Source organism: Macadamia integrifolia, chromosome 5 (genome assembly GCF_013358625.1).
Source record: "Macadamia integrifolia cultivar HAES 741 chromosome 5, SCU_Mint_v3, whole genome shotgun sequence".
Taxonomy (NCBI): domain Eukaryota; kingdom Viridiplantae; phylum Streptophyta; class Magnoliopsida; order Proteales; family Proteaceae; genus Macadamia; species Macadamia integrifolia.
This window is the reverse complement of record NC_056561.1, coordinates 29394839-29409618: the sequence shown is the minus strand read 5'-3', so window position 1 is coordinate 29409618 and position 14780 is coordinate 29394839. Positions and strand designations below refer to the sequence as shown.

Below are 14780 nucleotides of genomic sequence, written 5' to 3'. Positions count from 1 at the left end.
AAATTTTCTTAGGTTACGTTTGGTAGTCATTCTATTCCAAAAACGACATTTCGTGTCGAAATCAAAATTTCTCGTTTCTGTATCAAAATTTTGTTTTGAAACAAAACTCAAATGTTGGAACATGATTATCATGTTCCATTATTTCTTGTTTCTGATGTTTTTGCCTTTTGTTTTACTCGGTTTAATTGAAAAAAATAAAAAAGGAAAACAAATCGCAAATACCAAATGGAAGATTCTGTTTTCTTGTTTTCATAAAACAAAAAAATACCAAAAACATTTTTTAGATGACTGCCAAATGCAACCTTATTGATTGTGTTTCAATTTCACTATTTTTACGTTGATACCAATTCATCTCATATCCAAGCCAAACCGACCGATCGATTGACACCCTTAAATTGTTGTCATTCCCTCATTAAAAAAAAAAAAAAAGTTTAGCCACTGCTTAGGGTACAATCTCACAGCCAAAAAATAAAATAATATTGTCAAAATTTTCATATTTTTCAAAATATTTTTTAAGATTCTATTTGTTTGTTGTTATCGCGGTTTCACCCATCTGACTGTAATACCTGAATATGGATCAATTACTCCTGATTATACAAATCAATATACAACACCTGGATCCTATAACTAAGTGATCATACGAACAACACGGATCCTCTCTTATCATACCTCAGCTGATAACGCATGTTAGGGGCACGACATGCTCTTTACGGGATGGAAGGTTTTTTTTTTTGGTAAGGACGGGATGGAAGATTCAACAAAGGGTATTGGTGGAAGTGCGACTCACTTTGGAATCCGCAATGAATCCCAGTCTGATAAAACGTGGCAGAACCGATTAGGATGGGTAAAATGGGGTTGCAAAAACGCGTGGCAAGTGTTCATTGGACAAAGAGCCTCAACGTAAGCACACGTAATCATTCATATCCAGTAAGATACCAACGAAGACGGAGGCGAATTTCACTGTGACCCAAACGTCCCCACAACCTAAATATAGAAACTATTCCGCCACCGCATGTACGTAACGTGTACAGGTGTCTTTATCCCATTGGCTTTAAACAATACCGAATACATAAAATAGTTCAAACCGTAGAGGAAGGAGGGGTTCGTTGATCGTTTCCCCCAGCCTTGGACTTCTTTTCCGACCGTTTTTTCTTTTCTCTCTCTCTCTTCTCTCTCTCTCTCTCTCTCTCTCTCTCTCTCTCTCTCTCTCTCTCTTGATTTTCTGAAAATCCAGGGGAATTAAAAACGTTCTTTTCAGTTTTTCTAAAATCCTTTAATAAGATTGGGATTCTTTCCTGCTGTTTTGACATTTTCAGTTTTTCGTGTTATCCAAGAAGCGACTGAAGGAAAAGGAGGAAAAGGAGGAAAAGGAGGAAAAGGAAAAGGGGAAAAAAGAAAAGGCGTTAAAGGACGTAAGCTTTTCTTCATGGAAGAATCAGAATCTGCACAAGCGACGACGTCCTTTGTGAATCCTGACTTTCTTCCAATCTTTGTCTTCAAATATTGGTCTGATTTCGTGTTGCTTTAAATTTTGAGGAAGAGAAGGCTCGGAGCAGTTGAATTGATATACGGAAAGATAGAAAGAAAGAAAGAAAGAAAGAAAGAAAAAAGCGACAATGGTGTTGGCGACGAAAGGACGTGAAGGAGGAGGACCAACGATGGTAATGGCGAAGTTTGAAGCTGAGGAAGTGGTGGTGCTGGAGGAGGAAGAGGATGTGTTGGTTCCTCCCTTGAATTTCTCTACGGTTGAGAGAGGGATCTACAGGTCTGGTTTCCCCAAGGACTCCAATTTCGCTTTCCTGGAAACCCTAAATCTTCAATCAATCATGTAATTCTCTCTCTCTCTCTCTCTCTCTCTCTCTCTCTCTCTCTCTCTCTCTCTCTCTCTCTCTCTCTACCTTGTATGTTTCTGTTTCATTTTTTTTTTCGTTTTATGAATTACTAATCTGCAAGTAATTTTTGGGCAGATACTTGTGTCCTGAACCCTATCCGGAAGATAACTCTCAGTTTCTTCTAAATCATGATATCAAGCTTTTCCAGTTTGGGATTGATGGGAACAAGGTAATTTTCTCATTTTCTTGCTCTTTCGATTGTGATTTTGGGAAACATTATTTCAGGTGTTACTTTTTTCTCTGTGAGGGTCAATTGCCTGATTGATTGTTAATGTGTCCTACTCTGTACTTGTAGCTGAAAGATTGTGTGGAATGCAATCATATCAGTGAATGAACTTTAAGTCTACAATCGTAATGGATTTGGATGTACTGATCAACCATGGAAAGACTGAGTGATTTGATTCTCAGGCATGAATTTAAGAAAAATACATCAAGGTCCAGAATAACCAGGTTTCTAAGATGAAGAGTGGTGTATGTTTTTCTAGATTAAGGAACTCTATCTAGGAAAGGTAAATGAAACCAATTATGAATGGCACCTACATGACTAACTGTTACATGTCTCTATTTCATTTGGTACTTCAGAAGTAAGGAATCTAATCTAGGTGGCATAAGTTACCAGATGGATGTTGGTTATCTTCTGTAATGTTAGTCTTATAATCCTACTTGTTTTAGCTTGTTCAGGTTGTTGAACATTTGTTTTCCAGTTTTCTTTTGAAAGTAGATAGTTTAAATTTCATGTCTTTCTTTCAGAACCTAAAACATGTAGGCTTATAGTTTTAGGTGGACAATAGAAGTTGCTGTGGATAATGCCTAACCAAGATCCAAGGAGGAGAGGTTTCATGTCTCACTTCTCTTTTGTTTTAGAAAATTGCTGCACTTATTGCATTGTGATACTCCTTCCTAGTCCTTGAAAATATAATATAGAGTTAGCGTGTTCACCTTTCAGATGAGGCATCTCACTTTCTGGATGACTGTTTTACTTGTTTTGATAATTAATAATTCTGGCAGCAATTACTTTCACTTATCTACTGGTTTGAAGAATTATGCAATTAGCAGTGATTATATTTCATTGTCTTAGTTGTTAGTTCAAAAATGAGATTCTATTTTTTCTGTCCGAATAAAAGTGTAAGAAGGCAATCAAACTAGATCAATTTGCTCTGATATGTAGGTAGAAGATTTAGCATGCTGGAGACTTGTATGTAGAAGGAAATTTTTAGGGTCTTTTGGTGATTTTAACCTATCTACTGTTAGACATGTGTTGAACTAGTTGTGTTGCACAGGATCTTGCTCGCCTGCTACCATTTAAAATTCACTAGGAAGACATGATGTTTAGTTCATAAATTCATCCAATACTAGGATTCTATTATGGGTGGCCATGATCTAGCGAAAGATTTGAGTAGTTTCAGTTTTATCTTTTATGAATTAATTCCAACATGATAAAAAATTGTTGTGATATAATGTTATATAAGTTGCTCTTTGAAAATTGACAAGTGCCCTGCAGCAGGAATCCCATGATGCTTTTGTTTCAAGTTGTTAATATTTATGCAGAGTCTGACTTGAAAAGTACTCTGCATAAATTACTCTATTCGTGTCACACTTAGATTAGTACTGCCATTTAAACTCAAATAGGTGAGTACCATTGGTCACCAGATTGAAATTAGATATTTTTGAATGGAGTTTATGTTGGCAACTTGGAGGGAATATGACCTGGCAGGTGGAGAAAATGTAATGGGCCCATTTTAAGAATAACTTGGAACACTTGGGATGCTTACTGATTCTATGGTTGTAGCTTGGACCAAATTTGAAGTTATCCTACTATATTGAAGGTTATTTGATGAGCAGGGCATATACAACACTGAAGAGCCATCAATTCATGAATGGAAATTTAGAGTCAAATGGTAGGGGATATTGGAAATAAATAGAAAGATTGTATTTAGGTTGCATATTTAGTGAGTAGATGTTAAAAGTTACTTTTTTAAGAATTCAAAAATTCCATGACTTATATAGCATCAGAAATAGATAACCTAAATTGCATCAACATTCCCTCCATGAATTAGATCTAAAAATTACGATGAGTCAGCAACTGAATAAATGGTGGTACCTTCTTTTTGGTTAAGAAGACATACTGCTCCTTTTCTTTGGGCATGAGTTTATAGATTTTACAATTATATTTGATTCAATCTGGCTTATCCACTCCCTTCCTTTTTTTTTTTTTTTGGCATGATGATACCTTTGTTTATAACTATATGCATCCTGCAGGAGCCTTTTGTGACTATTCCCAAGGATGTCATCACGGAGGCTCTGAAAGTCCTACTTGGTACTGATAAAAAAACAACAGTTGCAATCACCAACTTTGATTCAGATTAATAGGTACCTATCTGTTTGACACTCTTTTTTATTGTTTTACAGATGTCCGAAACCATCCAGTTCTGATCCATTGCAATCGTGGAAAGGTATGGGCACATGCTTTAACTATCATGATTTTCAAGTTCTTAAGATTTCATAGAAGTTTATTATGCATCTAGATTTCAAGTACAGCATGTAATGTTATTTATTTAATGTCCATATGCTGCAGCATCGGACCGGTACCCTTGTAGGTTGCTTGAGGAAACTGCAGAATTGGTGCTTGTCTTCTGTGTTTAAGGAATACCATCAGTTTGCCGGTAAAAAAGCCAGGGTATCTGATATGAGGTTCATCGAAATGTTTGATGTTTCATCATTGAGACGTGGTCTGTGCAGCATCATCTACCATTACCAGGGGAACGGGGTCCACAATAGGCGCCTGGTTTTACAAAAAAGATTACTTACAAAATCCACAGACAACTTCAAGTTGTATTGAATTGGATAACACTTATGCTTTTACAGAAGCCACATATAATTTCAACATAGCAAGATCAGATACTTATTCAGTGCTTCTGGGAATTCTCATCTGAATTTTCCCTTGAGAGTTATACCTCCACTTTTAACTCTTCCTTTCCTTATTCTCTTTCACATTTTACATAGTTTTAGATTTTTTTTCTTCTCAACCTATTGACTTTATTCATCTGTAAATGGGCATCGAAATTGTGAACTAATTTTCTTTGGAAGAGGATATTTTTCCTTACCTGTTTCTCTTCTTGTTCTAGCCGTTCTCACTTGTCAACCACTCAAAGAAAGGAAAGATGAACAAAGGAAGTGTATTCCTTATCTAGTATCTTTTAAATTTATTTATTTCTGGAAATGCCCCTGGTGGCAAGATGTAATACCACTTGTATCCTCACTTCACTGAAATGTATATAGAAACGAGCGGGGTAAGGTGGGCCTGCTTATGACTATCATGTCTTTCTAGTGTAGAGAGGCTTTTCTGCTGGATCCCTAATTCTAGCACATGGTAGGATAATTTTCCTACATTAGCATGGATCCCGTATTCCATCCACTACAATGCATTCCCTCATTTCCTAGATTTTTCGAAGTCTTATTGAACCAATTTGCAAACTCAATTTGGACTGAAACTCTAGATGTTGACAGGAGTTCCAGCGCTTTTATCTGTGTCCATGGACCCAATCTGATCACGTAACAGGGCAAAACAGGCTGTGAAGAAAAGGCTTCTCCACAGTCGAGAAGGAATCTTACGTTGGATTGAAAGATGTAGCCCAAGAGGGGGTGAATTGGAATCCAAAGACTATCCACTCATTTGGGGGTTGTGAGTAAGCTACTGTAACAAGAAATCATTCAGGAAACACACAAGATTTATAGCCTACGTCCTCCACCTAGTGTGAGAATAGATTTTTGGTTCACCTGGTCCTCTTTCACAATGGAGAGGAAGGATCTATTGGGTCATCTTCTCTGAATAGAAGAAACAAAGATTTGGATCTAAGACCAACAAATTTCTTTTTTCCTTTTGGAAACAAATTAACTCCAAATTGACATGGTCAAAATAAATTGCTATTTTATTTGAAAGCATTGTAATAATATTATTTTTGAAAAGGCAATCCAAACCCTCACTTAATCCTATCCCCACGCATAAAAGTGGATAAGTTTGCAAGGCCACCAAAGAGGACAACAGGTGATATCTCCACCTCTCATCCCAGTATTCATGATTACCCCATATTAGTCCATGCAAGTATTATGATACTCTAGTTAACAAGTCAGGTTGGGCTTTTTGTATAATCTATCATGGAAATTGTCTCATAATCCTTTGATTATGTATTGATAGAAAAAACTTTTGAGAAAAGTGCGAAAGCCTTACATGTTGGATTGGTGGAGGCTAAGTTGGAAGGATGGAGCATTGAAAAAATAGCAAAGCTAATTTTTTACAGCAGTACCACACCATGGCCTTTGAGCATACCATCATCGTCTTTGAATATATACATATATATATATATATATATGTCAATGAGATCGGCAGGTGAAGTAGATCGATCCTGTTGTATGGTATCAGAGCCACGGCAGTGGTGAATTCGGTTTTTTGTTTTGGAGGTTTCTTTTCTTTTGCTTACTTGCTTATTTCCTGTTTTCGTCTGTGGTATATGCCTTTGGACTGTTGGGAGGAATGGTAGAAGAGTGTAAAACCACGTTTGTGCCCAACTTATGTTGAAAATACCCTTTCGCATAACTAGATCTAGGAGACTACCCCAAGTTTAAGTTATCTCAAACCATGAATTGTCTATCCCGCTCCATGTCGATGAGATCGGCAGGTGAAGCGAGCATAAGTTCTAATGTGCTCAATTACGATGAACAAATAACTGACCTTGACAAAAAACTTCAAAATTGGAACATGCCAAAAATTTCACAAAGAGAAATTTACGAAAAGGATTGGTTAACCCATTTCGAAACTATCAAAACTGTTGAACAAACTATAAATTTCACTCCTGAAACAAAAGAAATCATCCTTTTTGACCCAAGATCCCTACAAGACCTCTACCATAAACACAAATTCAATTATGTCCATGTTGGCCTCGTCTAGGTGGCCATCAAACCTCTCCACCGCGAAGGCTTAAACACTTCCCTCTTGTTAGCCCTTCGTGATCAAAGATTCCTTGAGTTCAATGATTCCCTCTTAGGAACTATTGAGACTAGCCTCTGCTATGGACCTGTCCGTTTCAATGTTTATCCAAACATGTCTATAGCTATAGAAAACCCAAATATCCTTCATTCCCTCAAAATTAATCTCAAAACTCACGGATACAAGATGATGCATGGGTCTGTTCCCATTTCTATCATTCACCGTATCAAATACAAAGCCATGAAAACCGTCAAACCCCGAGTCCTCAAAAGCTCTCCCAAAGGCTCAACCCTTTACCTTGAGATTGATTGTATCCAAGGTCAAATTGTTTATCCAAAATTGGTCCAATGGAAAGACATCTCTTTCCCTGCTGAGTGGCAGCTGCAAACGACTACTATTCCACCTCAAATTTCAAACACCAACATCCAATCTATTTCCCAAGACATAGATGGACTAGTTACCCTCCGATTTAACCGACAAATGCCCCCTTCTATCTATCAAAATTCTTGAAGATCGTGCTCTGATGCTTCAACCTCTTCTAATTCTTTCCCTTGGAGTCCTCCCCTCAGAACTCCTCCAATTTCAAACCTTTCTGGATTAAATTTCGGCCAACATGTTGTTCATGGAACCTATGAGACTTCATCCTCTGTTCCTAAGTCAACCCAATCTGACCAAAATCATCCTCAATCTCCAACCCAGTCAGAAGTGGCTCCGCCCCAACATGACCCTGGTGTCTATATGCTTCAAACCAATGATAAATATCAAATTGACAAACACTTACTTCGAACAGATTTTGAATCACTAAAAAACAAACAAAGACATGATTGGTTCTTCAAAACCTTTAATCTTGAACAACAAGCCCAAATTAGAACAAGCTGGTATGATTTTATGACAAATCTTTAAACAAATGTTTTCTTTTTTACTTACTTTGACATCTACGCCCAGGATAACAACATAAATTACCCTTGGCATAACCAAATTTCCACCCAAAATGCTACCCACAAATCTTGGACCCTTAGTGCCGGTCCAACTACCACTTCTATCCATCCTCCAGTGGAAAGCATCAAATATACCTTCAAAAATATAGATCTAATTGCTTCCCCATTCAAAGTAGCTGAATAAGATGACCCAAATAGAAAACAAATTGAACAATTAAATTTTACAAATTTAAGTCTTCAAACCATAGGTGATCAACTCTCCCGAGTTGAGTGCCTTGTCCAACCAAAACCTGTGGCCTCTTCATCCTTAGTCCAGGCCATAATTCCTCTTAGTACTCCCCTTTTCAAACCATATAATATTCTACAAACAAAACAATGAAAACTTAACAAATCCTTTTTACTTGACCAAATTAACCATCATCTCGCAACTTTATCTACCCCAGAGACACCAACGAAAAATCAAACAACTGCAGAATCTGCCAACCAAGCAGTTCTCACTCTCAAAGGATACTCTTCTGACTCTTCGTCTAGTTCTGACTATGAGTCTCCTGTACTTCCTCAAATTAATCAAATTGGCCAAAGTTCAACCAAACACCCCATCTTCCCTGACCTTCAAATTAAAGCTAGGGGAACTGCTCCTCAAGCTTCTTACCAAAGTGGAATCATCTATGAATGGAACATGGATGGTCTGTCTGAACATAATCTTATGAACATATTGCAAAAAATGACCATGGTTAGCAACGCACATCGTATCAAGAATACGGTTGATAGTGCTGTGGCTACCTTGCTTATTTCTGGCTTTACTGACCAGCTAAAAGGATGGTGGGATTATGTCCTGACTGACGACCAAAAACCTAAAATTTTAATGGTAGTCCAAACCACCCCTGAGGGTACTCCTCTCCTTGATGTTGAAGGAATGCCTATAGAGGATGCTGTTAATACCCTTATTTTCAGCATAGCAAATTACTTTTTAAGTAACCCTTCTTGTCTCAAAGATCAAATAGCCGAACAATTATCAAACCTTAGGTGTAAAAAATTACACGACTTCATATGGTACAAAGATACCTTCCTGACCAAAGTTTTAACCAGACCCGACGCAAAACTTCCCTGTTGGAAAGAAAATTTTCTTACAGGTCTTCCGACTTTATTTTCTGAGAAAAATCAAATAACGCCTTCATAAAGAAAATAATGGGATTATCCCATATGATCAAATGACTTACAGTCAAATTATTAATCTAATTCATGAAGAAGGCTTAGCCCTCTGTACTGATATTAGATTAAGAAAACAAATTAACAAAGAAAATAAATTTTACAAACGTGAATTAGAAGGATTTTGTGAATAATTTGGCCTTGCTCCTCTTAAACCTCCAACAAAACATAAACACAAATCCTCTCATAAATTCTACAAAGACTTTTACAAATCTAAAAAATATGCCTCATGCAAACCATTTACTACTCCTGAGTTTTACCAAAAGTCCCCTTCTAAATCAAAACATACCACGTATAAGAAGCCTTTCAAGGCACCTAAAAATTCCAAACTAGACCAAACTTCCCAAGGTTGTTTTAGATGTGGCAAACCTGGCCACATCGCCAATATTGTCGTGTTTCAAAAAGAATTAATTCTTTACAAATTTCTGAACAAGACAAATCTCAAATTCTTGCTCTTCTTCAAGAAACCTCTTCTACATCCTCTGATGAACAAGAATACAAATTAAATCAAGTCCAAGCTTCTGAGCATTTCGTTTCCAGCTCTACTGATAATGACAACTTCCAAGTCTGTGCTTGTGACTCTTGCATTATTGGTTTAAGTTGTGAAGATTGTACTCCCAAATCTGTTCGTATGTTACGAGTATCTCCCTGAACAAATATTTTTGAATATATAGATAATTTAGCTGATCCAGAACAAAAAAGAGCCTGCTTAGAACAACTCAAGCAAAACGTTGCTTCCCAAAACACTCCCCAACCTTATAACCTACAAAAAATAATTCAAAAATTTAATAAACTCCAAACTCCTTCAACCCCTGACCACTTTGCAAGGATCAAAATTCCTGAAACTACTACTGCAACATTGCAGTATGAAATTAAAACTATCAAACAACAATTGTCTCTCCTATCTCGTCCACAAAATCAATAGAACCCTTCAACAAACAATGAATCTAACTCAAATGAATCATTTGTAAATCCATTATCAAACCCCGAGTCAAATACTGGATTTTTTAATACCATTTCCTCTCAAAATTGGTATATTCACATAACTCTTGTGATTAATGCCTCTTTCAAATTATCTACTATCACCCTTGTTGATTCAGGTGCCCAACTTAACTGTATCAATGAAGGTGTCATTCTGACCAAGTACTATAAACGGACAACCCAACGACTGGCTATCGCCAATAGGTCTGGATTGAATGTCCAATACAAATTATCAAATACCCATGTTTATAAAAATGGTCTTTGCCTCTCCCAAACCTTCCTTCTAGCCAAAGACCTTGATCAAACTATTATCCTTGGCCAACCCCTTCTTGAAAAACTCAAATCTTTCAAAATTACTCAAGACAGTATAACTACCAAGTTTCATGGTCAAAATGTCATTTTTCCCTTTTTACAAGCTCAAACGTCTATCAACCAAAGTACCAATAAAACTAAACAACTAAATTTTCTTACAACTGAGCTTCTCCATCAAAGAATTATAGAGCAAATTAACCATCCCAAAACTATCCAAAAAATTAACCAACTTCGTTCTAAATTCGAGCATGACCTTTGCTCTGAGGTTTCTGATGCTTTTTGGCATCGAAATAAACATATGGTTTCCCTCCCATATGCCAAAGATTTCTCTGATCTTCAAATCCCCACCAAGGCACAGCCAGCTCAAATGAATTAAATCCTTCTTGAAACTTGCAAATAAGAAATCAATGACCTTCTTGCAAAACAACTTATTAGGCCTAGCACCTCCCCTGGAGCTGTACGACCTTCTATGTTAATAAAGCCTCTGAAATTGAAAGAGGCACTCCAAGATTAGTTGTTAATTACAAACCCCTTAATGATGCCCTACAATGGGTTCATTACCTAATTCCCAACCAAAAGGATCTTCTCCAAAAAATTTATCAAGCCAAAATATTTTTTAAATTTGATATGAAATCTAGATTCTGGCAGATCCAGCTTCATGAAAATGATCGTTACAAAACTTCCTTCACAACCCCTTTTGGCCTCTATGAATGGAACGTTATGCCATTCGGCCTAAAAAATGCTCCCAGTGAATTCTAAAAAATTATGAACGACATCTTTAACTCCTATAGACAGTTTACAATTGTCTATATTGATGTTGTTCTAGTTTTTTTCTGATTCAGTGGAACAACATTTCAAACACCTTAGAATATTCTATCAAATTATAAAAGCAAATGGCCTAGTCCTTTGAAAATGAAAAATGAAATTCTTTCTCATCAAAATCCGTTTTCTTGGACACCTGATCGAAAAAGGTACCATAACCCCTATCGATCATGCCATTTCCTTTGGTGACAAATTCCTTTACCAAATATTAGATAAAACTCAATTACAAAGGTTTCTCAGAAGTTTAAAATATGTGCGTGATTTTCTCCCCCAAATCAGTAAAATTGCTGAGCCATTACTTCTGAGGCTCAAAAGGAACTCGGTTCCTTGGTCCTCAACCCAAACTAATGCCGTTCAAACAATCAAAAGATTGGCCAAAGAGATTCCTTACCTGTTTATTCATAATCTTGTGGCATTAAAAATTATAGAAACTAATGCCTCTGATATCGGATATGGTGGAATTCTCAAACAAAGACTTTCAAATACTAACAAAGAACAACTTGTCCAGTTCACCTCTGGAATCTGGAATCTGGAATCTTGCCCAAAAGAACTATAGCACTATAAAAAAAGAAGTTCTCTCCATAGTACTTTGTATTCAAAATTTTCAAAATGCATTACTAAACAAACCATTTTTAGTTCGTATTGATTGCAGCGCTGCTAAATTTGTTTTACAAAATGATGTCTCAAATTTGGCTTCAAAACAAATTTTTTCCTGATAGCAAGCCTTACTTTCAATTTTTGAATTTCAAATTGAATATATTAAAGGAGACTCCAATTATATTCCTAACTTCCTAACTCGTGAATTCCTACAGGGCCAAACTCCACAAATTAACCTTCTCCAAATGGCTCCTCTAAAAGAGTCAACCTCTTCAAATTCCTTTGTTCATTCAAAAGCAAGTTACGGCACTACTGCCACTCCCTCAAAAAAAATTGAAACCAGCAGCCAATCCCAATTGGCCTCGTCTAACCGACCATACTTCCATGCTGTAGTCCTTTCCTCGGCTCCTGGTCCCATTCAAACTACAAACAAAACCAGCTCTAGCCTCCAAACTACCCAGGCCAAGCCTCTCCAAACTATCCAAGGATCCAAACTCAAAATCCAATACTATGAAAAACCCCTCAAAGAAGAACTCTTCATTATTGAAGAGTCCCTACAAAATTATATTGATTCTTCAATCAGTGTCGCCCAAAGAGTCTTCTTTTAAGGATGGCATTTCTATTCCTTCTCTCCTACAAAGACACAAGAATTCTATGAGCACATCCTCGTAGATACTGACTCTGTCAGACTCAGATTAAACTTTGAAAAACAGGATAAATCCCTGGTTACACATACTACTGTAACCATTTGCAAAATCCTCAGTCTTCTAGACTGGAACAACCATCCCCTCATAGCAAAAAATTTCTCAAATACCTGCAACCCCTCTGGTTATACTTACTATGATTACCAAGAGGTCTGGTTTAAAGCTTTTCAATTCAAAACAGAATTAACCATCATTCTTGGTTTTTCTGTTTTGATTAGAAATTCAACAATCAAACCCCCCTTTGGTTTCCTCGGTGGTGGGATCAATATGGTCCTATGTTTGAAATTCTACCACCCTAAATCTAAAATTCCTACCAAATATTTTGCCAATACTCTCCACAGCAACCTCACTAACCTGATCTCCTTCGATTTTTCCTCCATTATCGCTTGGTATGGATCCTGTTTTGGGAATATGAGATCACTGACATCCAAACCCCCGACTGGATTGCCTTGGTTCTCTCTCAGGTGTACAACATCAAATGATGGGATAATTGTGATGTCTCAAAATGTGAAAAATCGGCCCTTATTCAAAGCATCACGGGCCTCAAACCAGTCCCGATTCTCCCGGTCTCCTCAATATCAAGCATCAAAAGTGATAATAAAGCTCTTCTAGCCTGCCTCGCTGAGCTCGGTTCCGACTCAGAAGAAGGAGAATCAAGTGATGGTGACTACAACCTTAGTTCCATCAAAGGATCTATGTTGGCTCACTGTCATCATGAACAACTGGCTCAAAACCCCTCTGATGATGATCCAGATGTTGAGCCCTCCAGCTCCAAGGCATCATCCTCAAGCAAATTCAAAACGGTGACCTCTCGTAAGTCCTGTCGGGCTACCTCAAAATCAAAATCTTTGACCAAATGCTGATTTGGTCCTCAACGTCTGCTATGACGGTTTTAAGCTAGCTGACCGGTGATGTAAAAAACTCACCTAGTCAACTAACCATGGACAACCTCTCTGAGGAAAGGTGATACTGCTCCTGTCCCAGGTTAAAGGACAGTCAGGCCAATACCAGGCTCAAAAAATTTTGGTAAAACTCTCTTGATCAATCTAATACGGAAAACAGTGTCCCTGACACATGGAATGCCTTGGTACGATCATAGAAGATTCTAATCTCAAAGCCCAAGATCAAAGCCAACTTTCGGTGTCAACAGTACCTCCAAATAATGCCAAAAGCAAATCAAGTGCACAGGATCTGTTTGGCTTATAGAGCCATGAACAATTTATTTAGCATTAACATCTCCAACCCAAACATTAATGTATTAGCCTATTAGGCTTTTTGGTATAATTTAATTTTTAATTCTCATTAGAAAAAAAAAGTAGTTCGAGTAAATGTCAAGTTGCGGACATGAGAAGGTGTTACACACCTGGTCCACTTGTAATATTCCTAATTGCAAGGGCATGCATGATAATCATTTTGTTTATCCTTTTTTTTTCTATGTACATAAAAGAAAAATAGAAACTTGTTTGCTAAGCTAACGCAAGTTAATTTTTTTGTTCTTGGGAATGAATCGGGACAAAAAGGTTGTTGGGAAATAGATAAAAGAAAGCATCTTTTAGGAATTTCTCTATCCTAGAAAGAAAAGAGAGAAATAGAGGGTTGCTCTTTAGCACATGGTTATTTGATGGGCAAAGAAGTAGTTTCATATTAAAAATAAAATACATTTTATGCAACTTTAACCACCGCCAACACCACCACCCACCACCCACCACCCACCACCACCACCACCACTGCCACCGTCACCACCACAACCACCACCTTCACCACTACTGCTACCACCATCACCATTGTCTCCACCTCCTCCACCGCCACGACCTCCAATCCTCGTTCACCGTACCACCATGACACCATCACTTAGGACAAAATTTTGGATATTGAATGACATTTTGTAAATTTACATAAGGTCCATATATATAAATTAATATGCACTTAACAAACACATTTCTATTTCTTTTCTGGCCCAAAAATAAAAACTACTACACATTATCAAACATATTTTTTTGCCCAAAAATATAGCATAGAAACAAAAAACATTTCTGGATTGAAATTTAGCCCATAAACAAAATGATTATCATGCAGCCCTAAGTATTCTTAAGAAAATCAACAATTCATGGTATAGGGTTAGAAAATTTTAGAAAAGAAGCAAAAATAGAAAATCTCACTAGATGCTCATTAAAGCAAAGGTTAGGAAATATATAAGTTTAAGTGGGGAAAAACCCTTGAACTATTAAACAAGTCACTCAAGACAAGAAATGAACATAAGATGGATGTGAATAAAAATTGATAGCATAATGAACTGAAAATGGCTAGTTTTCCAAATGAAACAAGGGGATGTTAACCCCCA

General features: G+C 37.1%; 1 pseudogene; it reads left to right on the top strand.

Moving 5' to 3' along the window:
- Nucleotides 1–1114: 1114 nt before the first annotated feature.
- LOC122078714 lies at nt 1115–4995 on the top strand (annotated as a pseudogene).
- The last annotated feature ends 9785 nt before the right edge of the window (nt 4996–14780 follow it).